We start from the raw sequence: 27816 nt of genomic DNA, 5'->3' as shown, positions 1-27816 counted from the left end.
ACGGTATTTATAGAAATTTATGTCTGTGTACTGTTTTGGGGATTTATTATGGATTTTTGGCTTGACAAGTTTACTAAAACCCAGTACAAATCATATGAACAATTGCAAAATATGAATAAGCCTGTATGACCATCATAGGCAAGTTCAGTTCAGACTGAAAATACTCTAAATGGATTGTGCTGAGAATTCTGAAGCTGTCATCTGCCAAATGCACAAACCAGCTCCATATTACAGGGGTTTGGCCAAAGGTAGGTGTTTTCAGGGGTTTTGAGCAGAAGAAAGATTTGACTGGAGCAAACACAATTTGGATCATGGAGGTAGTTCATGAAGTATTGAGGAATGTGGAAGAAAAGGAGTTATTTTTCAATTTGCCTTCTTTGTAAATTATGCTGTTATACAGAGCATTGTACTTGCACCAGAGGAAAAGGGGTGATAGCCTCATTAGATGTTTTCTCTTCCCAGCATTAAGATAAGAATGGGGAGACTTAAGGCTCTCCACTCAGAACATGAAAAGAAAACCAAAGGCACTTCAATATGTGTTACAGAAGTCACTCAGAGTCTTTACTGTGATCTTGAGAAGTAGTAATCCAGGCCTTGCAGGTATCTTTTGAGGGATGGAACCTGTTGCTTACTCTAAAGTTGTTTCTTAGATCAAGGTATACTAAAGAGGCTTTTTACAGTCTTAAAAGTTCAGTTCACCGTTGCCGTATCTAGTGGTGAATCTTTCTTTTCCAAGCAGCTTTTTTGTGAGGGCCATGAAAAACACTATTAATTAGCTGTTGATCATACTCTCTGTGTGCACTCATGCTTGTTCACATTGAGCCATTTCTGTTTATGCTAGGAAATACAGTTTTCTGTGACATGCATTAAACATTTTAGGAAGTATCCCTTAGGCACTACGTGTAATAAGGATCAGGATTTTAGCCAAATGAATAAACTGCTCAGAAATATGAAAGAGCCATTGCTGTGACTGCAGCCTGTTGATTGGCTCATTTGAAATCTCCTTTAAAGAAGTCATACTGAAAAACAATTTTTTTCAGTCCCAGTTTTATGTCTCAATTCCACCCGATTTTGAATTTGAAACAGATGGGACAATTTTTCAAAAATAACAGCTTTAAATATTTGCTTGTCCTGAAGTTCAGCAGATTTTGTCTTGGCTAACAAAGGCACAATAATTTGTTTCTTAGGAAAGTATGCTTTATATGTTCTGAAAGCACACAGAATTTATTGATCTAAACATTAGTAACTAAAATCTATACTGGTATTTGAAGTTCTACGCAAAATCAGTTTACTTAACCCATGTATTTTTCAACTCTGTTTTCTGTTGCAGTGGCTCATCATACTTGACAAAAATTGACTTAACAGAAAAAAACGTGAATTGTGGGAAAAGGCTGGATCAGAATCAGAAGCATCAGTCTTTCTGGTGAGTACTTGCCATTAAGACACTCATACTTCAGATTTTTGCTTTTTTCATGTTCCTGGAAAGGGTATTAGTTTGTTACATAAAAGTGAAAGGTGTCTGTGAGAGACTGCAGATTTCCTGATGCATGCCACAAGAAAGCATAGTTTTGCTAGCTGTTGCCATGTTAGTGTGCATCATGTATTCTCTGAAAGAAAAGTATATTCACCCCGGAAGTAAAAAGACAAATGCTCATCTATATATTAAAAAAAAAAACAACAAAAAAAAAACCCACCTTAAAATAAAATATATAGTGATTTTTACAGGTTTATGGATGGTGGAATTCATTTCTAATGAGCAAAATGAAACCACACTAATGAGAGCTACTATGAATTTATGACATAGCGTTTACATTTTCAGCTCAGTCTTGTTTCACAAAATAGGTGTCTTCTCCAGAACCATATATAATTTAATCTGGGATATGCATTTGTGCATTAAAGCATGGGAAACTTCGTGATGACTGGAAGTCTCCAGTGGTGAAGTATGTTCATCTGGCGAGGTATGCAGCTCAGCAAGCACATAAGAGGCATCCAACTCCTGAAATAGGCATTCTGTTAAATAAAGCTTTGTAAAATGTCGGTGGTTAACGTATGTACAGTAACTCATCTTGGAAGGTGCAGTCAATTGAAACTCTAAAAGCAGAAATAGATCAACAAAACGCGGATCATTGCAGACAAAATATGAAACTAAAGTAGTAAATTATGCACCCTGATTATTAAAACATGCAAATTGATCTATCATATGCATAACAATTTGACTAGAAAGATATGTACATAAGTCAATGAAGAATCAGCGAGCTTTGCAATTTGATGTATGCATTATGTAACTTGATCTCAAAAGTAAATTAAATATTAAATGGCAAAATACATTATTTAGAGGAATCATTAAAGAATGCTGAAAAGATGGGATATCTGATCCTTTAGAGGCACTGATATTCTTGGTGGCATGATAATTTTTGTGGAGACCCAAAATCTCACACCTGGTCACATTTACTTCCATTGCCATTACTAGAAGCACTGTTTCATTCTGTACCTGTGTAGGAGTGTCAGAACCTGGAATTGACAAACTTGATGAAGACAAATAGCATGCCTCTGAGATTTAACACCGGAGCTCTTGTTGGCTTTGCTTTCCTGTTCATTTTTGTTCATTTGTCTGCTTTTGTCATGTGCAACAGCAGTCTGTGAGGGCTCTATGTATGCTTACAAAAACCAGCTGAGTGACTTGGGAAACTTCTGAAAATAGAATCAACACTCAATCACAAAAGCAAGATTTCTCTGGCCTTGGTTTGAGGAAGCAAAATACAATGTCTTTTCTTTTCCATTTAGCTGGGGTCACACCATGTGGTTTTCAATGCCTTTTTGATTTCTACACAGTCTGCCGGTTGGATTTTTCTCCCTTAGAAGTGAAAAAAGCCAGTACAATAGTAGTAAGCCTACTTTTGGGAGATTGTCAGTCCCTCCCATTTGAGAGGAAGGCCTCTCAAATTCCTCAAAAGGGCTGTTTGCCATTTACCAAACTGTTTGAAGAATTTTCTAGGGGAAGAGACAAGGTTAGCAAGATTTGCAAATCTCAGATTTCCTTGCTGCTCTTTGGTTTGGTTTTTGTTCTGTGAATGATACGGATTTATTAGATTTATATCCGAGTGATAGGAGATTATATCCAGGCCTTCTATGAGCTTCTCTGATACCATTGCCGCCTTCTGTTAGGAATATTGGTTTTGTATCTTTGCAGATTGTTCTTTTGTTGGGAGTCTCGAACATCACTTCTTTGCAAAATGTGCACCATCATAGCTCTGGGGTGAAAAGTATATCAGCAGTCTCGTAAAGATGCTGGGCCAACTCTGATTTTGTATTATACACTTGCTTTTCTCAGATGCTGGGCTGGGTGATTTGTGCATAGGATATCTTTATGTTCCAAAGTGTCCATTCAGAAAATGTGATATAAGGAGGCAAGAAAGAGCTGTTACCTTCTCAGGGCACTTGTTTTGCTATAGAAGAAGGTTATTACTCTCAAATGTGTAAAACATAATGAGTTAATTTCACTGAATTTCAAGCATGAGAACAGCACATGGGATCAGTGACCTCCTAGGCCATTCGATTTCTTACAGTAACTGCTAGCTCTTCAGGAAGCTTAGGGAAGACTGTAATGACAAGGCAAGCATGTAGTGATTCTCATAGAACATTCTGTCATCTTAAAGGCTTCTGGAGTCAGAGGGGATGGCGTTGTGTTAAACACCCTTCCCTGGATAACTGTTTTGTTGGTTTGTCTAATTGCTTTCTGAACCTCTGCCTACTCCAAAACTAAGTTCCACAGTGTGTAATACATACTGCCTGATCAAACAGCTCATTTTGTTTGTTTTGAACCTACCCCATGTTAGTTTGTTACATGCCTCTCATTTATTCTGGTGGAAAAGATAGTGAGCAGTCCTGGTGGTATATTTCTTTTCTGTCGTCTCGTCTCTGAGTTACAGTTATTTCTTGTGTGGCAAGTATTCAAAATTCAATATTGTAATTTCTTGTATCTACATCTAATTTTAATATATCCTTTTTTGAATGTTGGGAGTGAAAGTGAGTCACTCAAGGGAGCTTCTGGCAGTAGGGATCATTTCAAAGGCTTTTATTGATAATCCCCGCAGACCTGCCTCATATCACTGTTCTCAGAAGGGAGTCTAGGAGTGCATTGTACTTTATGCCCTCTGCTCCTGCTCACAGCTGGAGCTGTGAAATATGGGATTTACATTTTGCATTTCTTACATAGAGACCAGTATGCAGGGAACTGGCTTTGAAATACTTTACTAAATTCCAACCTTTTGAGCTTTTTCTCTGTCTGAATGAATTCTTAATTCTTCTCTTCAGCCTTCCTCCCCATCTACCCTGCAGAACAGTTAGGATGGGAGATCCCTCCTGGGGATGGGAGATGCTATTTCTGAAGTCTCTGTGCAGTACAGCCTCAGTCTAGTTGCTATTGTGCTATTTGTCAAATGTAAGAGGAGACTACTTCAAAGGTGAGTGATAGTCTGAGGAAGCTTTTTGAGTCCCATGATACAGGTTCATTTGCTTCCAGGAGTGACTAGGACAGATCCTGCATATCCAGTGAGGATGGATGTGTGGATGGGTTTGGTTGGGATGGCCATTAGCACAAGTAGTCAGTCAGCATATCAGCACCATCTGACATCTGGCCAGACATATCAGAAGTACTGATGGAGGATATTGTGGAATATATTGGACAAAGGAATGAGGGAAAGTAAGGGCTGAATAGTGAAACAGTAGAGAAGTAGATTACTGAGGATAAGTAGGTACAGGTAAAGTAAGAGGGTGAGGCGAGAAAGGCACAGCAGGAGAAAGTACAGTGCTTCGTAGGAAGCTGAGAATGGTAGTGAGATTGTCACTTAATTTTCTGTACTGAGCAGTCAATCTAGTGCCAAATACCTAGCTGTGAGGAAGAATACCTCCCAAACATGCTGAAAATGGTTTGGTCCTAACTAGGTGATATATGCAACTTTAGAGAGCCACAGATAAGGTTAATATATAAATCTTCCCTTCTGGGGGATGAGACAGAACTCTGCCAGCCCAGAGTCCACCTTTGGCTGTAATAAAAACTCTGTACCTCTGTAATAGTGACTTGCAGAGGGTGATTTTCATGTGTGGGCTTTTTTCAGGCTGACTTCTTGGGATGCTGATCTTGCAGTTGCTTCCACACAGATCTATACTTAAAATACAGGACTAAATCTTTTCTATGTCTTTATACAGAGTAGCATGTTTCTAGCCCTAAATGATTAGTGTGGTATGTTTAAGAATATAAACCCCATTTTCTATATTTGGAACTAGATCAGAATAAATAGAAAACAGAATATTCCTTGTGCTGCATAGTTTATAATTGAGTTTGCTTCTTTTTTTCACTCTTGAACTTACAGCTTATAAATTAAGTGAGGCAGCAGAGTGAAACAGAGTGTAAAATATTGCAATAAAACTGAACACTTTGTTTCTTCTCTCACAGTTATGATCATTACAGAAAATAGTTATTAAATCTCAAAAGATTGCTTTAATTGAATTGCTTGTGTAATGGTATCTTACTGTTTCTAGAGTCCATCTGATTTAAAAAGCTGTTACACTCCATTCAGAAAGAAGCTGCAGTGTTGAATTTTCACACAAACCTTTTCTCCGTTAAGTACAAAATATCTGTATCTTATATGCAATTCATTTAAAATTTGTTACATATCTGTTATATATCTATAAGTTTAATGCTATTTTGTATTTTACGTCTATTAATGAAGTTGACATTTTCTTGATGATAGTTTTGAGCTTTGCCAAATAGTTTAAAAGCAGCAAAACCCACCAAAAAAAGTCATCATGCTTGATATTTGAAAGGTAACTAGAGAGAGTGTTACAGTCTTGATCTTTTCTCCCTTACATATTAATGCATCATAACTCTTTTGTCAACCACAGGTGGCTCTTGACCTGCTGGTTTCTCAGGCATGCTCACAGGTAAAGATACTTTTCTCTTCTTTAGCGTTATAGATTGACCAGACAGATACCCTAGTGCTTACAGCTATTATTTTGGTTATCTTTACCTCTAGTTGCTTATACATATTTTCTGTAAATATCGTGTCCATATATGTCCTAACAGTTACTGCCTCTGAGACCTTTTGCAGTTGCCATAAAGTCTTAACTCCCTCAGGCAGCAAGTCTCTGGCAAGCTAGTGGAAAAGGTATCCTGACATGAAGTGATGCTCTAGTGTCCGTGCTGGACCTGTGGTTCATATTTGGTGTATTTCAGTCTTTAGCAGAATCTATTTACAAACCACTGGTGACAGTCAGAACTCTGGCTCTTAGCTGGCTTTTACTTCCCATCATCAACCACAGCACTTCAGTGTCATGCAGAGCCCTAGTGCCTCCAGTTGACCTTAAGATAACTGTCACCTTATCTGGTGTTTTTGTGTGAGTTCATGAAAACCTGAACAACGTTTGGAATGTGTTTTCTGTCCAAGTTGGCATGTTTTAAAATTCCTCTTCTATCTAATTAAAACAGCAGTAGATGAGAAAATAATAGATTAACAGCAGCACATATGACATAACTAATCAGACACTTAGTTAATGAACCATTGCAAATATGATCTATAGACATTTTATTGGCATATAAACTGGGCACAGCAAGGATTTTAATGAGATTTGATAGGTTACTTAAATCAGATTCTTGACAAGATTATCCAAATGTGTTCAAGCAGGGAAAAAAAAACCAACAAAACCAACCAACCAAACAAACAAACAAAAAAAAATCCACCCCAAAACATAAATCGGAAAATAAAGTAATTGCAACATTGTGGTAGAAAATACTTAAAATCTGTAAAAGATAAAAATACTAAACCACATTGCTACCAGAGCAGTTTTCTGTAATGGGGATAACATTCTCAATAGGGAAGGGTTCTATAAAAATTGTATCTCCTGTGATGAATATGAGGTCTGCAGTAAACGATTTAGCAGCAAAAGAGAGGAACTAAAATGTTTTGGGTATCTTTATGCATCAGTCAGTCCTTAGTAAGAAGGCATTTTAGACAAAGGTACAATAACAAATAATAATAATATCAAGAGCAATCATTGCTGTAAGTGATGGTGCTTTCCTTTCCTTAAAGGAAAAATCGCTACTACTATAGCTTTTTTCCAACCGGCAAAAATCTTGAAATTGGAGTCACTTTAGTAACAGTGTTTTAGTATTCAAATCCAATTAATTTCATTTATGGTGTCCTCTATTTTTTGCCTCTCAACTGACACCAATAATTGCTTTCACTGTCACAACTGGCATGGGGTTCTTTAACTGTTCTGGTTTTCTGTACCAGTCCAATATCCAAAGTAAGGCATTTAGTCATCCATCTTTCCTCATTTCTGTAAGTCATACTCACAACTTGTTTCACTCCGTTAACACCTGCTCTCTATTTTCTAATGTTGGAAGTCCCAGATATTGAGCATTTAAAAATGAGTGTTGCTAAGTTATAGTCTATGAGTTTTTCAAGTTAAGTTGGAATAAAATGTCAAACTGTAGATCCTTGTTTTTGCTAGCAGCAAAGCTTTCCACTGTTTACATTTTTGTGGACAGTGTATATTATAATTCTGTATAATTACCAGGGGAGAAAGATAAAACAGATATACATCTCTCAGAGAAATATGTGCTGTTTCATCTAATAGGGACAGAGACAAAATCATCATCATTCTGTTTTGGAAGTCTCCCTCAAAAAATGTTAGTATTTTTGTCAAGTGAATAGTTTGCCTGAATATGATTTGTTCATGGTCATCATATTCACTCAGGAAAGGAAGTTAAGTGTCTTTATTCTGTCCAGTTGAGGTCTTCAAAAGATTTCTGGCAGGATTATCAAAATTTGTTCAAGATGAAAATAAACCTCATGTAAAAAAAGGTCTTGCAACATTTATGGCAGCACACAACCGGAACTGGTAGAACAGAAAAATACAAAATCAGTGGCTTACCAGAACTGTTTACTGAGCAAAACAGTCCCAGTAGAATTGTTTAATTTGAAAGAAGTAAAAAAAGAATTTACCAAAATTGGCAGTCAGATTGAAGGTACAGGCTATGCAGTGGTCTCCTCTGCTTTTATTTTTGCCTTGGTTGTGTTGCGGTATTATTACTAAAAGGTGCAGCCTATTTACGTAATTTGGGGACTAAGTCAATTGTTTCTCCCTTATTTTAAGCAGCTAGAATTTGTGTTGTACTAGTAATACTAGTATTTCTGATTTTCCAACAGTTGAATCAAGTACTCTATTTCTCCTGCTTTTCTGCAGGTTAGTTTTTTATGCTATTTTATCACAGTCTTTTTGTAGAGTGTAGTGCTCTGTCTCCATGTATTTAAGAGAGGAAGATGATGTCTGTGCGCCTTTTCCATACTCAAAACATTTGAGTTACAAAGTTACTCATATTCGTAATTTATGAAAAGTCTAGAAGGCAAAAAATAATATTTTTCTTTACAGCTTATCCTAAAATGGATGCTACGCATTTATTGAAACTGTTGTAGCATTTGGCAATCTATTTGGTGAAAGTATGTTGAAAGTATGAACTCTTTTTTCATGAGTACACTCTTGCTTCTGCAAGATGGAGTTCACCTTTTTGACATTTTATCTAAAAAAATGAACTTGTACTCATTTGGTTTTCAGTTGTAACAGCTTTTGACTCATACTTTAGGCAAAGTACATATCCGTAGTGTTTGTTTTTTCTTCTACCATTTCAGTTGTGAAAATGAAAGTCACTCCAAAGCAGATTAAACTTTCAACCTCCATCTCTCCTAACATTCACAGTAGAATAATTTGAGGTCTTAAATTTCGAATGAGTATTTAGAATTTTGGAGACAAAATGCTTTTCTGCTATTTACATGTTATGAATGATAGATAAATTTAAAGACTACATATATATTCTTTTATACTTAAAGATATAATGCCTGCTCTTGCTTTCATTCACTTACTTTCTGAAGGTCATAATCCTTAATTTCATGTAGCACAGTTAAACAAAATGTTAGAAAACTGGGATATCTGGAGCCACATATAGTGCTATCTTCTAGACATATTTTTAAGTCTATTTTAAGGATGAATGTAAAGAGGCATTATATTTCTAGTACTTGTTTAATGCCTTCAGAATAAAATACAGCATGGAGATTGTATATAAATACAAACAATAAAAAAATTAGACTTTTTTAAGATTAAACAGAGCAACATAATGTCCCAGTATGTGTAGAAGAGTTTGATGTCATAGTTTGTAACAGAAAAGTGCTTTTGGTTTTGTTGTTTTTTTTTAATATGTATTGAAGGGCTAGACAAAGCTGAAATAAATGATATTCCAGTTTGAAATTTTAACAGGGTGAATACTTTCACTTTATTCTGTTGAAGCTTTTGTGGAGTCCAGCTGAATATGAAAGTCAATTTTTTTTCCTTGAAATTAAATACTTCACCTGCACTGGGGATGGAGATCTTAGGATTTTGGCTTAATCAATGCCCCATTGAGCTCACTAAGAAATTTCCTCCTTTACCTGCTTCTTATAATTAGTCAAGAAGTTTAATGTCTCTTAATGGAATATCAAGCATTGCCTCCTGCTGCAGGTAAATTGACCATTCATCTTTTGCTTTTGTGGTAATTCCTGTTTTACTCGTATCTATTTCCAACTCCTTCCCTCAAAATATATTACTTAATTAGTATTTATAACAATGACTTACTTTAAGATGGGGTTCAAAGGTTTGAGAGTAGTTCAGTGAAATATTTCAACTGTTGACTGCTAAAGCCATTATTGCTCTCCAGAGGGGAGCTGTAGACGTTATATGATTCACTTAAGAAAATGGACCAGAGGTGAGTGTGAGGTGAACCTTAGCAGGGTTTTTTGGTAAGATTGTACTGAAGAGAGCGTATCCAGGAAATAGGATTGTCTACAGGATAACGAGATTATCCTGTGCCAAAATCAGCCTGTAAAGAAACCGGTGTAATATGTAATAGAGGAAATGAACGGGACTGCTAGAGATTTGAAGCGGTCTTTGATTGTAGCAGTGCTGCCTTTTGAGAAAGGTGGGATTTGAAAAAGTTAGGGAGTAAGCAGTTGGAGAAGTTTTAAAGTGTCTAATAAGATTAATAGAAAAAAGAGGTTACTATATGTCAGGTAAAATGCAGTTTAGTATTAACCCTTATCCAGCAATATTTTTTTTTAATGCTTTCAGCAATCTCAGATGAGGTTTTTAGTCATGTGGTCAAGTGTACTTGTCAGACATAGCATTTTAGATATAACACTTTTTTTTAATCGACTACCTTCATCAGATAGACTAATGTCTTTCTGGCTCCAGTTTTCTTTGGTTCTATAAGACCATCTCAGGGTCATTTATACCACTGGGTATAAATTACTGTAAATCATTCTGCTGCCATTTATCTCAATACACAAATGCAAATAAATTCGTTAATGCATGTCGTCAGACACAGTCATTCCTGACTTCAAATCATAGAATAGAATCATAGAATAGTTAGGGTTGGAAAGGACCTTAAGATCATCAAATTCCAACCCCCCCCCTGCCATGGGCAGGGACACCTCACGCTAAACCACATATCACCCAAGGCCTCATCCAACCTTGTCTTAAACACTGCCATTCACAACCTCCCTGGCCAACCTATTCCAATGCCTCACCACCCTAACAGGAATGAATTTCCTCCTTATATCCAATCTAAACTTCCCCTGTGGAAGTTTTAACCTGTTACCCCTTGTCCTATCACTACAGTCCCTAATGAAGAGTCCCTCCCCAGCATCTCTATAGGCCCCCTTCAGATACTGGAAGGCTGCGATGAGGTCTCAACGCAGCCTTCTCTTCTCCAGGCTGAACAGCCACAACTTTCTCAGCCTCTCTTCATGTGGGAGGTGCTCCAGTGCCCTGATCATCCTTGTGGCCCTCCTCTGGACTTGTTCCACAACATTCCATGTCCTTTTTATGTTGAAGACACCAGAACTGTACACAGTGCTCCAAGTGAAGTCTCACGATAGCAGAGTAGAGGGGCAGGGTCACTTCCTTCGACCTGCTGGTCACGTTCCTTTTGATGCAGCCCAGGATACGGTTGGCTTTCTGGGATGTGAGTGGATGCTGAACATGGCTCATGTTCATTTTCTCATCAACCAACACCCCCAAGTCCTTCTCCACAGGTCTGCTCTGAATCTCTTCTTTGCCCAACCTGTAGCTGTGCCTGGGATTGCTCTGACACAGGTGTAGGACCTTGTACTTGACATGGTTAAACTTCATAAGGTTGGCATCAGCCCACCTCACAAGTTTGTCAAGGTCCCTCTGCATGGCATTCTTTCCCTCCAGCACATCAACTGAACCACACAGTTTGATGTCGTCAGCAAACTTGCTGAGGGTGCACTCAATCCCACTGTCCATGTCAGCGACGAAGATCTTAAACAAGACTGGTCCCAATACTGATCCCTGTGGGACACCACTCATTACTGGTCTCCAGCTCGACATCGAGCCATTGACCTCAACTCTCTGCGTGTGGCCATCCAGCCAGTTCTTTATCCACCAAGTGGTCCATCCATCAAATTGATGTTGCTCCAATTTAGAGACAAGGATGTTGTGTGGGACAGTGTCGAACGCTTTGCAGAAGTCCAGGCAGATGACATCAACTGCTCTACCCCTGTCCATCAGTTCTGTAGCCCCATCATAGAAGGCCACCAAGTTGGTCAGGCAGGATTTCCCCTTAGTGAAGCCATGCTGGCTGTCACCAAGCACCTTGTTGATTTTCATGTGCCTTAGCATGCCTTCCAGGAGAATCTGCTCCCAGATTTTGCCAGGCACAGAGGTGAGACTGACTGGTCTGTAATTCCCCGGGTCATCCTTTTTCCCCTTCTTGAAAATGGGGGTTATATTTCCCTTTTTCCAGTCATCGGGAACTTCACCTGACTGCCATGATTTCTCAAATATGATGGCCAGTGGCTTAGCAACTTCATTGGCCAGCTCCTTCAGGACCCGCGGATGGATCTCATCAGGACCCATGGACTTGTGCATGTTCAGATTTTTAAGATGGTCTCGAACCAGTTCCTCTCCTACAGTGGGTGCAAGTTCTTCATTCTCACAGTCCCTGCATCTGGCTTCCAAGACTTGGGTGGTGTGGTCAGAGCCTTTGCCAGTGAAGACCGAGGCAAAGAAGTCATTCAGAACCTCAGCCTTCTCCAAATGCTGTGTAGCCAGTTCTCCCGAGAGCTTCCTGAGGGGGCCTACATTCTCCCTAGTCTGTTTTTTATTTGCTGTGTACCTGTAGAATCCCTTTGTGTTATCCTTAAAATCCCTAGCCAAGTTTAATTCTAACTGGGCCTTAGCTTTCCTAACCTGGTCCCTAGCTTCTCAGACAACATCCCTGTACTCTTCCCATGCCACCTGTCCTTGCTTCCACTTTTTATGAGCCTCTTTTTTTCATTTGAATTTTCCTCAGGAGCTCCTTATCCATCCAAGGAGGTCTCCTGGCCCTCCTGCTGCACTTCCTTCTAGTTGGGATGCAACACTCCTGAGCTTGTAGCAGGTGATCATTGAATATCAACCAAGAGTCTTGGGCCCCCCTGCCCTCTAGGGCTATATCCCATGGAACCTTACTAAGCAGGCTCCTGAAGAGGCCAAAGTCTGCTCTTCTGAAGTCCAGGGCAGTGAGCTTGCTGCATGCTCTTCTCACTGTCCTGAGGATCTCAAATTCGACCATCTCGTGATCGCTGCATCCAAGGCTGCCCTGGAGCGTCACATTTCCAACAAGCCCTTCCCTCTTGGTGAGCACGAGGTCAAGCACGGCACCTCTCCTTGTCAGCTCCTCTATTACTTGCAGAAGGAAGTTGTTTTCTACACAATCGAGGGACCTCCTGGATTGCTTGTGCCGGGCTGTACCGTCCATTGCTTGTGCCGGGCTGTACCGTCCTTCCAACAGATGTCAGGGTGGTTGAAGTCCCCCATGAGAACAAGGGCCTGTTAGCATGAGGCTGTTCCTATCTGTCTGTAGAGTGCTTCATCCAGAGGTTCTCCTTGATCAGGCAGTCTGTAACAGATCCCCACAGTAATGTCTCCGATAGCTGTTCTCCCTTTAACCCTGACCCACAAACTCTCTGTGGACTGCTCACCTGTCCCCAGACAGAGTTCCATACTCTCCAGCCTATCCCTAACATAAAGGGCAACTCCCCCTCCCCGCCTGCCAGGCCTGTCATTTCTAAAGAGCCCGTAACCTTCCATTCCAACACTGCAGTCATAGGAGCCATCCCACCATGTTTCTGCAATGCCTATTATATCATACCCCCTGTAGACGTGTACACATCTCTAATTCCTCTTGTTTTTTCCCCATGCTACGGGTGTTTTGTAGAGGTATCTGAGCCAAGCTCCAAATGAATTTGGCTCATTGGCTGGAACGGCTGGGATATCTCTACTTTGCTCCGAGCATTTTTTATAGGTTCTGGCAACTGACTGGGTGTGTTGGGACGGAATGATGTCCCCTCCCCCAACACATCCAGTTTAAAGCCTCCTTGACCAGTCTGTCAAGCCTCCTACCAAAACTGCTCTTTCCCTTCTTTATCATCAGACCATCTCCACCAGCCTCAACTAGACCTGGGCTATAAGCTTGGGTCTCGTGTTCAAGACACCCAAACCCCTGACTATGGCACCACCCTTTTAACCAGGTATTAACCTGGCCGATCCTCCTAGCTTTTTTTAGGTCCTCCCCTGTATCCTGGAGAATTAAGAAAAAGACCACCTGAGCTCCAGAGCCCCTAACCACCTCCCCCAGGGCTCTGTAGTCCCTCTTTATGTTCCCCAGGCTACTACTATCTATATCCCTAGCACCCACATGTATCGCCAGGAGTGGGTAATAGTCCGTGGGACTTACTACAGCAGGCAGTCTCTCTGCCACGTCCTTGATCCGTGCCCCAGGTAGGCAACACACCTCCCTTGAGATGGGGTCAGGCTGACAGATGAGTGCTTCTGTCCCTTTCAAAGTAGAGTCCCCTACTACTATGACCCGCCACTTCTTCCTGGCAGCACCAGTAGAGATCTTCTTTACCAGGGCACCAGCCGGCTGTTTCTGGCTCGAGTGCGTTTCCTCATTAGCCCCCTGCAGGACAGCAAAGCGGTTCTGTGGGGGACAGGGGATTTAGGGGGAAGCCCCTTGCTTTTAATTGTCCTCTTCCTCCTATTTTTGTTGCTTTTTTTGTCACTAATTCCCAGCTTCCCGGGTTAATGGCCTCCTACTTTCCCACATAAGCTAGAGGGGAAGCTTGAGGCCCCTGGACAGTTTGGGCCGGGAGCAAGCATTCCTGCTTTCTCTCAGCTTCCCTGACATCTCTCAGTCTATTAACAGCATCCCTCAGCTCAGCCCCTGCTGCAGGAGGACCTCCACCAGGGAGCACCGAGTGCAGCCCTGCCCACTGTGCACCCTCCCCTCACCAGACCAGTGCAGGCACTCTCTACACCCCGAGCTCTGCACTGCAGCCTCCCCTCTTGTCTGCTCTGTCTGGGTGCCTACACTGGCCACCACTGGGGCAGCCAGAGCAGAGCTCCCAGACTGGGCCCTGGTCAAACAGCGAGTGCTCACCATCCCGCTCACCTGCCAGCTCAAACTGCCACGCAAACTGCCTCAATCCCCTCTGTTTCTTCTAACTTCTTCCTAAACAGTCACTAAGCCTCTTACTTCATTAGAGAATGTACTGTATAATTAGCTCCATGCTTTCAAGGAGTGTTTTTTTTTTCACAGTGGTTTCTGCTTTGAGTTTGTCGTTGCCAAACAAAAGCTTTTGTGATGCTGTCTTGATGCGTTACAGGGACACATTCCTAAGGATTGATGGTCTTACATGTGGTAATCCTGGTGAACTGCCATGGCCAGGACTCGGGGATAAGATATTAATGGGTTTGGATACGTGAGGTATGTGTCTTCATTTTGTTGACTATTTGAACTGTCCCAGAAGCAGCTCTAGGTGTCCCCTCACAGGTTTCTGTTCCCTGTGCCTTCCTCATGAGGTACAGAGAGGGGTAGGTTTGATACAGGGAGAGCACAGAGTGCAAATACAGCTTTGTGCACAACAAAATTTGCCCATGCATCTCTCTTAATACATCGGTATAAGTTCCAGCTACCATAGAGTTCTCCTTCCAGACAGTATTTATCTTTTTGAATACCATCATTCTCACCAGTACAGTTTCCTCTTGAGCTGTATTTAATGTTATCGATAGAGGCAGACCACTCAAATACACTTATTCTTGGCTGATTCGTCCCACTTCAGCACTGGACAGTTTGGTCTAATGAAAGAAACCAAGGCACCTGCAGTCACTGTCTTCAGAAATCAAATAATGGTGCCCTTTTTTAATTGCAGAGGACTGCAAAGGGATTCAGTCATCAGTGCAAGAGAAACACAGATCTGAATGCAAGATTAAAAAAATTACATGTCCAACACTTAATACATGTCTTCATTTCTCCATGGGCCAAACACTGGGACTAGGGTCAGATTAATCTGTGTACTGGGACAAGTGAGTGGTGAGGGAAGAATAATAACACATGGAGCTGGTCAAGGCCATGGTGAGAAAGTCGTGAAGGTATTGACAAGGTAAATCAGGTAAGGAAAACAAAAATTGTGAGAAATGAGCTGCTAGGATGGAGCTGAAGGGGTTATTTAAATGAACCAAGGGAGCACCAAAACCAAGAGACTAATGATTGTGTTGGGCAGGCATACATGGGCACACCTAACCATGTTCCTCCCACCATCACCGACTTAAAACAAGAGTGACCTAAACCAGTTTTTAAACTAACAGGAGTTCTAGCCTGAAGGCTTTGGTGGCCCGTATCTTTTATATTGAATCATTTACAAGGGGAAGAATCACTTAAGCTGATCCAGATCTAAAAGTATTTAGAAATGGGGAAAAGAAATCCTCCTCGCTTTGACCACTGGTCAGAGATACTGTCAAATGACAAGCTATACAGCAACATACTGACAACTGGAGCTGTTGCCAGTGGAAGGCATGGTAGCTCAGAGATGTGCAACTCCCTCCTCAGAGGAAGATTTGTGTTGCCACAGGACTAGAAAGAGACTCTTGTCCAAATGTAGAAATGGTACAAGGCTCTTCAGTTCAGACATGGTCCATGTGGGTAGGGAGCTGGCAGAGCATGAGTTGCCATGATCTTTACACTTCCAAATCGTGCCAAGCTCCTACTGCCTATTCGTTAAGGAGTGAGTCCTCTTTGTTTCTGGTGAGGTAAATACCTTTTGTGTAACTCAAGAGCCTCTTTCAGCTGTTTGTCTGGGATTTTCCTCCTACAATTATGGACATCTGACTGGGAATTAATCCTGTGTTTTTGATTAGGCATCTTTGTTTTTTTCTTTTTTTTTCTTTTTTTTTAAATCCTCATTCTTCTTCAGTCTTGTTTTTAGAAGATGGAGAAGAAAACTCACAGCAGAGCCCACCCAAACCTTGTAAATCCTCAGTGAACCCTAAACAGAGAATCATTTTGCTTAGCAATATAAATGAGCTTTAGATGCAATAGAAATTATATTCAACTATATCATTAAGCTTTTCACATGTGAAAGAACATTGAAAAGGGCAGAAGATAAGGCTGTTGTCTTACAGTTCTTTTATAATTAATTACATGAGTGAAACAAACAGAAGGCTTGTCAATTCCCAATTATGTTATTGCCCCCATTTGGGTTATAAACACTCTTCAGGATTAACTAATTTATAGGCCATATCTTCTGCAGTAGTTGCACATGTCCATACCTTCATTATGGGCAGTGTAACTGGGACAATTTACAAGGATGGAAGATCTGATCTGATGTCAATGCAGTAGAAGAAATGATATTTTATTCTCATTATCCTGTCAGCACATATGGCATGTCTGTGTGATATAATTCCCTTAACACACAGCAAGTATCTACCAAGCTTCTCTCTTTGCTTGTGCTGGACTAGAGATAACCAGCTGTCATCATCAATCAGTTCATCAACTGAGATGATTTGATCCTTACTTTATACGAGCTCTGATCAAATAGTTTTCTTCCTGAGACACTGTCCAAATCCAACAAACTGATTCTTATGCCACTTTTAGTACTCGGTGCTAATATTTTAGATCTCTTGGAAAACCTCTGTTGTCTTATTTCTTGCTGCCACAAAGCCTATTAAGAATTTTAGTTTATTTTCAGGGGAGAAACCGTGCTGACGGGTATCTTATTGTAAGCAAGGTCTATATGCTTTCAAATGTTAATGTAAAAAGCATTATTGCTTGTATTTCTATTTGAAATAAATAGTGAGTGCCAAGCATACAAAGGTGCTATTACTGAGGTATGACACCCTCCATTTTGACGACCATAATAAAGGCTATTCTTAAACCTGAAAGGCTTAATGACTTGAAATATTAATCCTTCCAGATTTTTGTTTTATAAAACATATAAAGGCACTGGATGGTGAAGCTGCTGTGGCAAATTACAAGAGTTATTAAAAATTCTCTTTCAAGCTAATAACAAGTCATCAAAAAATTGAATACACCTGACCCTTTTACCAAAGTGTGAATTAGCAGTCTAATGGTAATATTCAAATGGGCAAAAGAAATATAAGCTCATTTTGATAAAAATATAAGAAAATGCTTCCCTAGTGTGAATCATCTTAACAGGTGAAATAGCATTTTGGTACAGTGATCTCTGCAAAGCGCACAGCAAGCTGGCAAATGTGAAAACAGAGGATGAAAGCAATTTTGTGCATCTCTTGCCAGTGTTTAATTGCCTTTTTAGTTGTTATATAAAATCTGAACATCTCAAAGCACCTCTGTATGTTACTTTAAAAACAAAATTACTAGCCCACTGAATAAACTGTTTTCCTTTAAACCCTAGTTTCAGATGTAAATTAAAGCTGAAGCATATAATACACTGACCATGTTTAAGAATGTTTCTCGTAAATATTTTCATCTACCAACAATAGCTGCTTTTATTGCAGCATTAACATTTACATGTTTTAAAAACCAAAAAGGTATGCATTTTAAACAGGATTGTTACACAATTGTAGAGATGTTATATTTTTCTTCCCTAATTGTAGGAAAACAAAACCCTTAAGAAATTCAAGCATATATTAGGGTAGAGAAAGCAGATTATTTAACTCTGCACACCAATCCATGCTATTTGCTAAGACCACTCATAGAAAAGGTTGTATAAAATTAGTAGTGGGAAACCCTTCTTCTGTAGTAAAAATTTTATTTTATTATGCTAGTCACTTTTGCTGTATGATGGAAATTGGTCTACTCTTTGTCATATGTGTTAGTCTTAATATCTTCCGTGGGCACGTAGATAGTTTCCACGTATAAAGCAGACAGCTGTGCCCTTCCCACCATTAATTTAACTTGCTTTCTTTCATTCTCTTTTGGTGGATACAGCTTATGTAGAGCCATTCTGCCCATAGGCATTAATCCAAGAAAACACTTGGATGTTTTGTTGGATTAAGTGTGTGCTTAATGTTAAGCAGATGATTACAGTCATTTGAATGGTGCTGTCCTACTTATGAACTAAGGTGCTGTAATGAATCAGAGCTATAGATTCTGGTCCAGCTTGCATGGAAATCAGTGACATGAGCATCATTCACATCACTGAGAACCTTGAACTAACTGCAAAGATCCAAGCCACGTGATGAAGATAGCTCTATTCTCATATTCAGTGCTTTTTCAACTATGCACTTCATACTGTAAAATACTGAAACATAACAATAAAAAATTATTAATTGAAGTGCATTCTACTTTTGAAACAATTGAAGTAATTGCTAAAATTTATTGTTTTTATCATATGTGGTCCCAGGTTGTCTTCCAAGATTGCTGGTGATCTTGAAAAGAAATATTGTAAACAAAAAATGAATATTCATTTTACATCTTTATGTTGGCAATCCCGAGCGAGAGGTGTGTATATTGTTCACGATGATTCATTTAATTACCTCTGAAGAATCTTGATCTGTGGATGGATTTTTAGCAAAGAATGGCCACGTTCCCACGTCAGCAAGTGCTTACCTGGAGCTCGACATGAACTGAGGATGAAGGAGGACGTGAGTGAGGAAGCAAAAGTAATGGTGCAGGCAAGATAAGAAGAAACTGGACTGTGCTAAGATACAAAATAGTGAACTGTTAGCAAGTTTTAAAGGTTAAGTTCCCATACACTTATTTGATTAATTGTATACTAGTTGCTGTATGCTGCAAGAATATGTATCAAAGTATAATATACTAAGCTATTGTATATGTATCCAATTATTATACAGCAAGCTATTGTCTATGTTTCCAGTGATACTACAGCAAGCTCTTGTATATGTATCCAAATACAATACAGCAAGCTATTGTATATGTAGCTGTAGTTGCTGTGTGCTACAAGAATATGTATCCGATTATAATACAGCAAGCTATTGTAAGCAGATGCAGGCAACAGTGTAAAAAGGATAGATGGTTTCTATTAAACGGCTTTTTTCTGATCACACTGATCTCTGACTGAGTGCATATTTTTTTCTGCGGCGTTGATCTAACTTAAAATCTTGTTCTTCTGAGGACAGATCTTTCCACCCACAAATCTCCACTCAAAAGTGCTCCTGAAGTCAAGGGGATTCTGCTTTGAGCTGAAACTCTCTTTATTACTGCTAAAGCAGGAACCTTACATAGTTGTTGGGGTAATATGGATTGTTAAAAATGGGAGTTTACAGTGATGAAGAGCATATGTGTTGGTTGTCACTGAAAGCTATTTTATAGCTCTTAAAATCTCCCATGTTTTTTGGTCTGATATATTCTATACAACAGCATTTGGGGGGCGAGGTGGGGGACAGGGCTGTAATTAGCTACAGACTGCAGTCCACCATAAAAGCAAAGAATTTGGAGCCAAAAGACCAGTTAGCTGAGAACTTGAACTTGCAATCAGCCAGACTTCAGTCACTGGCAAATGGAAGTAACTTAAGACAGATGCTTAATTGAACTGATATTTCTGCTCTTCACCTTATGTTATTGTGCTCATTGTTATATATTCCAGCTGAAGTGCCCTAGTAGTCCAGCAAATCACTAAGAGGTATTAGATGATATGAACTCAACTCCAAGCTCAGTAAGAAAGGTAGAGTCTTTAAAGCCTTAACCACTCTTTCATGTTGAGAACAACCCTTCAGAAAAGCCCTAAGCTCTATCTACACTGGTGATCTGCATACATACATGGTTGAGTAAGTAATCTCTTTGACCTTTGTAACAGGGAGTAAACACATTTTTCAAATTGAATCTTAGATCTCTCTTAGCCATGATGTTTCAGTACACTTTAATGATGGTTATGCTGCTTGCACAGAGATGTTATGGGATATGGTAAACACATATTGTAAGATAAGGGCACTGTGGATGTTTAAACATTAATTTGCTGTGCATTAAAGTTATGTGTGATTGGCTGCATTAGTAGATTTTCTTATGATTTAGTACATTGGTAATCAAAACATCTTTTGAGTTGTAAAGATTACTAATGATCGTGTTTCCCAGAGATCTATAATTTAGCCTCATACTAAAGATAACTGGCTACCTATCATGTATTTTGTGTTGTCCTTGTAAGAAGGCTAAGCCATAAATAAATTCTGTGAGAATACAAAGAGGGGTGAGAAAACCTGAAAAGATGTGCAAGCAGAATCTAGGCCCAGATTTTAAAGTGATTAGTTCAAAACCAGGCATATTGACATACGTCTGGCTGTCACTTTCAATATTACAATCATTCTCCTTCCTTCTCTTATAAAACAGCTTCTTTCACAGAATTGCCTCTTCAGCCTTCATGATCAATCTGATCTTTCTCATATTTAGTGCAACTTTTGTTATGACTTAAAGCTCATTTGTAGTTAAAGGACATCTCTTATATATTACAAATAACAATTATTTTCACCTACAGTGGGAACATATCAGTCACAGGGCTTTAGAGAACAGGTTCACCTTTACTGTAGTACAAGATAGGAGGGCAAAGTCCAGAGAGAGGCATCCTGCTCTAAACCCTTTCCTGCATCAGTTCATTGGTCATTGTGACAATTAGATCATTTGTCTAAATAGGGTCCATATGGTGATTTTTCTGTAAATGTTTTCTTTATTTGTACACAGTGTATTAATCTATTTACAGCTCCACGTTGAAATTAACCTTGGAGACTGGATAATTAGAATCTGAGCTGAGTAGCAGAACAGTTTTTTTTATTACTTAGGGCAGGGGTGATGGAAATATTAAACATCTCTGATTTGAAAGTCTAGGAAACAAGTTAGAAATAAATGGCATGAACCTGGCAATGGAGTCATATTTTTGGATTTGTTCTATTTTATTTTTTCTGAGTACAGCAAAGGAAAACATAAGTTAATATGGGTTATCATCCTTTATTAAACCTACATACTTTTCTTTCTGGAAAAGACAGTTGTGTTTGAGCGGTAGTATGAACCTAAGAAAAAAAAAGTTACAATTTCAGCTTGAAAAGATACTGGTATTGCTTCATTTTTTCAATTCTTTTTGTTTATCTGTTCTTAATGGCAGATTTTTATGGCTTTGATACTGAACAAAATATTTTGAACGTAGAAGCAGAAATATGGTAAAAGTGGATTCTGATTTTTCCTGTATTTGATTCTTTGTGACGTATTTTTTGCTGCTCCTCCTGTGGCACACATAGCACGTATATCAATGAGGTTGCACTGAAATGTTTGGACACAAACAAATTATTTAGTATAATGGACCAGATTTTCAAAATATTGCCTGTAAAAATATGTCAGAATTTTCTGCACCTAAATGCTCTGCTCAACTACAGCCTTCATTTGCATAACGAATGACTGTGTTTGCAGTGTCGGACTTGCACAAATAATTGTGCAGCTAATACTCCAGCTGGTTCCCACAGAAAAGATACCATGGTAATGGGTGTAATGTGACTGCCTCAGTAGATGAGGATGGTTTCTGAAGATGGAGTCCCTGATGACAGCCAGCACCAGTCCTACCTCAAAGCCAAGACACAGGACAACAGAGGAACGTACATTTTGTAATGGAAACAGAGGTTTTAGAAGTGCCTCCCTGATAGCTTCTCCTGCTGGTAAGGGAAAATCAGGTAGCTTGGTGCTTTCCTGCCAGGACAGTCCCTGAAGGACGGGCATGTGCACATTAGCTTGGAGAGACCAGTACTGGTAAATCCTCGAGAGGTTTGCTAGTGATACCACATTTTGTTTAAAAGCGCAGGAAATCACCAAAATGCCCATGTCCATTAGTCCAGGTGCCATAGAATGTGCAAATCTTAATTATGGCTTTGTACAAGCAGCTGGCTAGAATGCAGGAGCAGGGTGTTTAAATGTGAATCCCACAAAATAACAACATCTTGCCTCAATGTCAGTGGGGAGTGTTTTAATGAAATTGTTATTAATAGTCATCACTTTATAAGTAATCAGAACATAAAACTCAGAGAGGAATCTTCTTCATTTGCCCTCAAGACAATCATAGTGTATGTAGTGGAAGTGTTCAGAGGTCATTCAGGAACTAAGTATCCTAGCACCAGTCTGTTGCATGGATTGTCTGTGGCTGCCATTGTGTCCCTGTCAGGCATGACGAGCTACAGGCACTGAGAGCTTCCCTGTGGGAGCTCCCAAGGGTGGTCTGCACTGCTTGTCTGGGGCACCAATTAACAACCAGGAATTTCATCTTTGTTGTCAGTGGGTTAATGAAGATAATAGTCTTTTGCTCACTGGCAAGAAGGCTGAGACTTGGAGACATCTGCCCCACTACTGGAGGGGTGAATTGAGTCAATGAGGATGCAGAGCTTCTGTGGGTAATAACTAATGATTTCAGGGACAATGGATAGGAAGAATCTGCTGGCACATCTCAGCACAAGACCACTTTAAGGGGCTGAGCTGCTGGATTAGGTTCTTATTTCTTTATGTATTTCATCATTTGAAAGTTTTGCATGCTTTCCTTGCCCAAGGTAGCCATATTTATGATGATTTCAGGTTACTATGCACTTGACTATATTAACTTCTCTGCATGGTTTTGGTGAATTTAAGACATTTTCTTTTTTAAAAAGAAGTTTAGGCCTGCAGTCTAGCTCCTTCCGGACTTGTTAAAACTTCCATTCAAGCTTTTCTATTGTTTCTCAAAATACCTTGTATCTTACATTCTTCTCCTTTTTCTTTTTTTTTTTTTTTTACTAAAGTCTGCTGAGTAATTGTACCATCTGCTCAATAGAGAACTGATTACATCTCCTTCAGCTCTTGCTTATGATAATGATTTCTTCAAGAGAATCAAAAAACTGTATGATATAAATTCTTCCATAGGAAAGGTCAAAGTAAAAATTCCTCACAAGTGCAGTTTATGTCTGTGTCTAAATCCAGCACTTGAACAGCTCTGTGATACACTGCTAAAATGTCTGTAGTGGAAAAACATGGATATCAGGAATAACCCAAGTTTTAGCCTGAGTTAAATTTACTTCACATAGTTTTGAATGTACGTTAATGTAATTAGCACCCCTCTGCTACAAAAGAAGCATTCAACAAAAGTGGCTGCTGTCTTCTGTCTCTCCCAGATGCCTGAGACTGGCACTTAAGTAAAGATTCAATATTTTATCTTTCCCTCCTTTCTGGAAAGACCGGTGCTGGTTGCTTCTCTCTCCTTGTGACTTCCAGAGGTGGGAGCTTCTCCAGCTTCTGCATTATCATCTAGGCTATTCTCCAGAAGGGCAGGATGTACAGCAGGATAGATGGGAAATTCCATTAAGAAATATTTTATGCAAGTGAAGATGTTCTCCAATGTTGCCATCTCTCTTCTGACCCTCTGCTTGATTGTTAAGGTTAGGAATATGAAACCAAGAATATGCTCTGTATTTTCCACCCAGGAGTACTTTTCTGCTTAAGTATACTGTGTTATTTGTTTAGCTAAAATGTATTTTCATCTTCTCTTAAAAGGAATTAGCACTTTTGGTTCACTAAATAGTGCTGTAGTTTTCTTCTTTTTATATTCTTGGCTGCTGGTTTCCTGAGCTTTTCTTCCATGGAAGGAGAAGACAGGAAAATTCTTTAGTAGCTGAGCAATCAACACTATTGCTATATATACGTATAAAGTCCTGAATGTCACCATTTACTGTCTACTTTTGTGGCCTTCCATTGTTTCTGCTACTACTTTGGCTTATGCCCCAGGGTCCAAATACCTTGAAGATTTAAATATACATTTACTTCCAGAGTAATAGCTAAATCTTCCATTATAGCTGATGACTGTGCTTCTATGACAAAACTCCTCTGAACGAATGATCACCCTTTTTGTCCATATTGTTTTATCCTGGCCTTTGCAAACTCTTGCAAATAAATAGTTCAGCAAAGCTCCTGGATTTTTTTTTTTTCTTTTTTTTAATTCCCTCTTTTTTCTCCATATGTGCCAGAAGTTGTCTGCATTTCTTGAAGACTCAGGCCTTTTTTTGTGTCATATTAAAATACTCTGTAAGATCAGGAGTATGAAAGCGCTGTTAGTTTGGACTGGGTGATACTGTATGGTAAAGTCAATATAGTAAAGTCAGTTTTCACTCAGATATTAGTAACGCATCTTTCAGTAGCCTAAGTATTTTGTCCTAGACTCCTAGGGAGTCTTTACTTTCTTACTAGGAATTAATTCCCCCCCAGATTTAAAGACTTTCTCTCAAATCTGAAATTCAGCAATTTCAGATTTCTGCATGTTTTCCATTTTAAGGGCATATTTTTCATATGTGCTGTTTTAATCTATACTACTGAGTGAGAAGTTTCAAAGTTTACCTCCTCTGCATGGATCAGCTCAAAAAAAATATACGAGGAAATTCAGATCTTCAGAAGAGCCTAGTGCCAGAAACACGTCACCATACATGGTTAGTATTGCACTGCCTCTTTGTGATGAGCACTTGGTTCCAGCTTGAGTCCCTTCACTCTTTGCCTTTGCAGTCCACTGTGATTTTAGTTGCTGTGCAAGTCTTCTCCCATTTGCTCGTTTTATTTGTCAGGGACATTTTGAAATTTATTACATCTGTTCTTTCTAAATGAAATTGCCTTTCCACACCCTATTCTTTTCTTATGAAAACTTTCATATTCAGATCAGGTTTCTCTGTAATTTTCTGTTCCTTAATAATATTTAGTAAAATGTTACTGCTGTACAAGAGGTCAGAAGCCACTTCTGTGTCTGTGGTGGACCTTAATCTCCCAAAGGATATTAAATAGAGTCAGTTGTAAATGGGAAAAAAAGAGCCGTGAAGATTTTTAGAGTAAAGGTAACTCCTACTTTTGTGGCTGAGACTGAATGAAAGAGTGGCAGAGATATTCCAGATGGACCAAAATAAAATTAAATAGCTCAACTCTGAAGAGTGGAGATATGGGGGAATAAATGGAAAGAAGAGAATAGTGAAGAGCAGGGAGAAAATTACCCATTTTGCATATAAATGATGTAATTACCCCCTCAGCTTCTCAGGCAGAAGTTGACATCCCTAATTAAAATAATTTTGTGATCTTCTAGGGACAGATATACAAAAGCATAAAAAGGAGGAAAAAAATAACAAACACAAAACTAACCGACATCAGCAGCCATTTTAACAAAATAATTTTGCAGCAGGACTGACGGGTGTGCATGCAGTCTCAGCTTTATAACAAATTATCAGGCTTGTATTTTACTTCACATGATTCACAGGGTTTGATATAAAAAGGCAGAGGCTGAATAAAACCTTTTCAGAGACGAGAATGATGATACCACAGTACAAGGACAGGGAATTGAAAGCCTGGACTGAATTTGATGATTGTTTTCTTCTGATTAATAATGGAAATTGAAAGCCACTGTGTTCAACCTGTGCTGATGCTACAGTTGCTGTAAATAAGCATGAGAATATGATCTTACAGCTTGTGCATGCTGATTGTTTTATGCAAAGCACTTGGCAAATTAGCCAGTGCATACACTATTAAATCTACAACAGAGGTGTCTGGCCACCAAAGGCTGCCATTGTTATTTGTTTAATTGATCTACAGTATTTTACCACATCTTCACTTCCCATTTACCAGGCAAGAAAGCAGTTATGGAGCCTTTCCCAGACTGCAAGGTGTTGTTTTAATCATGTGGGAAGGAAGGAGTTGTGCTACAAAGTGAGATAAAACCCAGCAAGTGTAACAAATCTGGAAAATTCCATTATCATATGCCTCGTCTTATCACTGGTACCATCTAGCTGACTGATTTAATGTTGCTAAGAGACTTGACAGACCAACTTGTTAGCATTACATACTGCAGAGTAGTGATTGATAAATCAGTTGTTACCACTAATTTCACTCCAGCAGGGTGATATTTCAGTAGTCAGAAGTTGGCTGAAGGATATGTTTGTGTACACACCATTTTTTTTTATTTCACACACACACACAGCTGGTTCTCTTTTGCATTTTATAAGTATTTTTGGTAATTTCACGGTAAGGTGACAAGCTGGAAGCCAAGAGAATAACATTACCCTCAGGCACAAATGTAGAAAACCATGCTAGAAATCTCACAAGAACTGATGTTCGTGTCCTATAACTGCTACTCACAGTAGTGACTAAGTTCTGAATAATTTAGATCTTCCTTGAGTTATTTTCATGTCTAGTCCTGATTGATTAATTAAAAAAAAAAAAACAAACAAAGCATTTTAAGCCCCAGAAAAGCTTTGGGTCTGGTTCTGGGCAGAGGATGGGTGGGTGTCAAGTCCATTAGTTCTGAGCTGATTCATCCTGCCCTAATTAATAAGAGTCACTCATGGACCACAGAATATGGAATAACCAGTGCAGTTTATGAGCTAATTAAATACCATCCAGTGCACCATGTGCTTAGTTATTCAGCTCTATTTACATGGATGGTAAGGGAAAACATATTGAAGTTATTTTATCAGGCAAATAAGTCTCAAATGTCATAAAGATAAATCTTTCCCTTCTCAAATTGTGTGATTTTCTGTTTGTGTTTGTTTTGCAACCCAAAGGATGGGATAAAGTGACAGCAGTAGTGTGAAGCGTGTCTCATGGGATGGTTTTGTGTAGGGGGCTCTGCAGCAGGCACTGGTGGGGTGGGCAGTAGAGCATAGGGGTCCTCTCTGTTACACCAGCATGAGTGGTGGCTGTTCTGAATAGTGGCATCTCCTGAATTTCTGGCTATTGAGGCTGAGAACACAAATTATTTCCCAGACAAGCAGAATGGTCTGTGAGTGTTCCCAAGTGAGAAACCCCTTTGCACAACACCCTTCTGTGCAGGACAGTCAGAGAGTTCAGCAAAGGTGTCAGGCAGCAGAAAAAAAAAAAAAAAAGTAGCATGTTTACAGGCAAACAGTGCCCTTTAGTTTTTGTGATGTGAATGACAGAATAATGCAGCTCTTCTCTTCTGTGAGAGAAGCAGAAAATCAAAGGCAGAACAGAATAATGTACTGTATACAAATTATATATTGCACCAGTACAGTATATAAGAAAGCTGGCAAAAAGGAGCTTCTGTGGGTACTATGGATATCATAATCCTGAAAACACCTGAGGGTAAGGAAGTGATTCTTGAAAAAAGGCCGTGGCTCTGAAAAACGCATGGAATGATCTGTCCTTGATTCAGTTTCTGTCAGCAAGGGAAGGGTTCTCAATGTTGTACCTTCCTGACAGAGTTCCTTTCACTCAGAGAATCGAGATTTATTCCTGGAATATTTGACTTGAAAGCAAATGTACAGTTTCCAAACTTCTTCTTTTGTAAAGATGTTTATACATCCTACCAAAAGTAGTATGCAGTCTGCAACAGATAGACATTTTGTTTATTTCTGGATTTTAGCTTGTGTATAAATTAATCTGTCTTTATCGCTGTTTCTCAACAGGGACGTATGGATGTATCTGTCCATATACCAGCATTTATCTTTCTGGTTAGCGCC

At 39.3% G+C, this 27816-nt stretch overlaps 1 long non-coding RNA gene across 1 annotated transcript; it reads left to right on the top strand.

Annotated features, from left to right (window-relative positions):
- The first annotated feature begins 1348 nt into the window (after window positions 1-1348).
- Window positions 1349-14855, top strand: LOC130611953 (uncharacterized). Its single transcript, XR_008975362.1, has 3 exons — window positions 1349-1423; window positions 5905-5943; window positions 14763-14855. It is a non-coding gene; the product is annotated as an uncharacterized LOC130611953 (long non-coding RNA).
- Window positions 14856-27816: the final 12961 nt, after the last annotated feature.

Source organism: Pezoporus wallicus, unplaced genomic scaffold (genome assembly GCF_028554395.1).
Source record: "Pezoporus wallicus isolate ANWC-B61680 ecotype Strahan unplaced genomic scaffold, APGP_CSIRO_Pwel_v1 contig_5087, whole genome shotgun sequence".
NCBI classification, from domain to species: domain Eukaryota; kingdom Metazoa; phylum Chordata; class Aves; order Psittaciformes; family Psittacidae; genus Pezoporus; species Pezoporus wallicus.
This window is presented reverse-complemented; position numbering and strand designations above follow the sequence as displayed.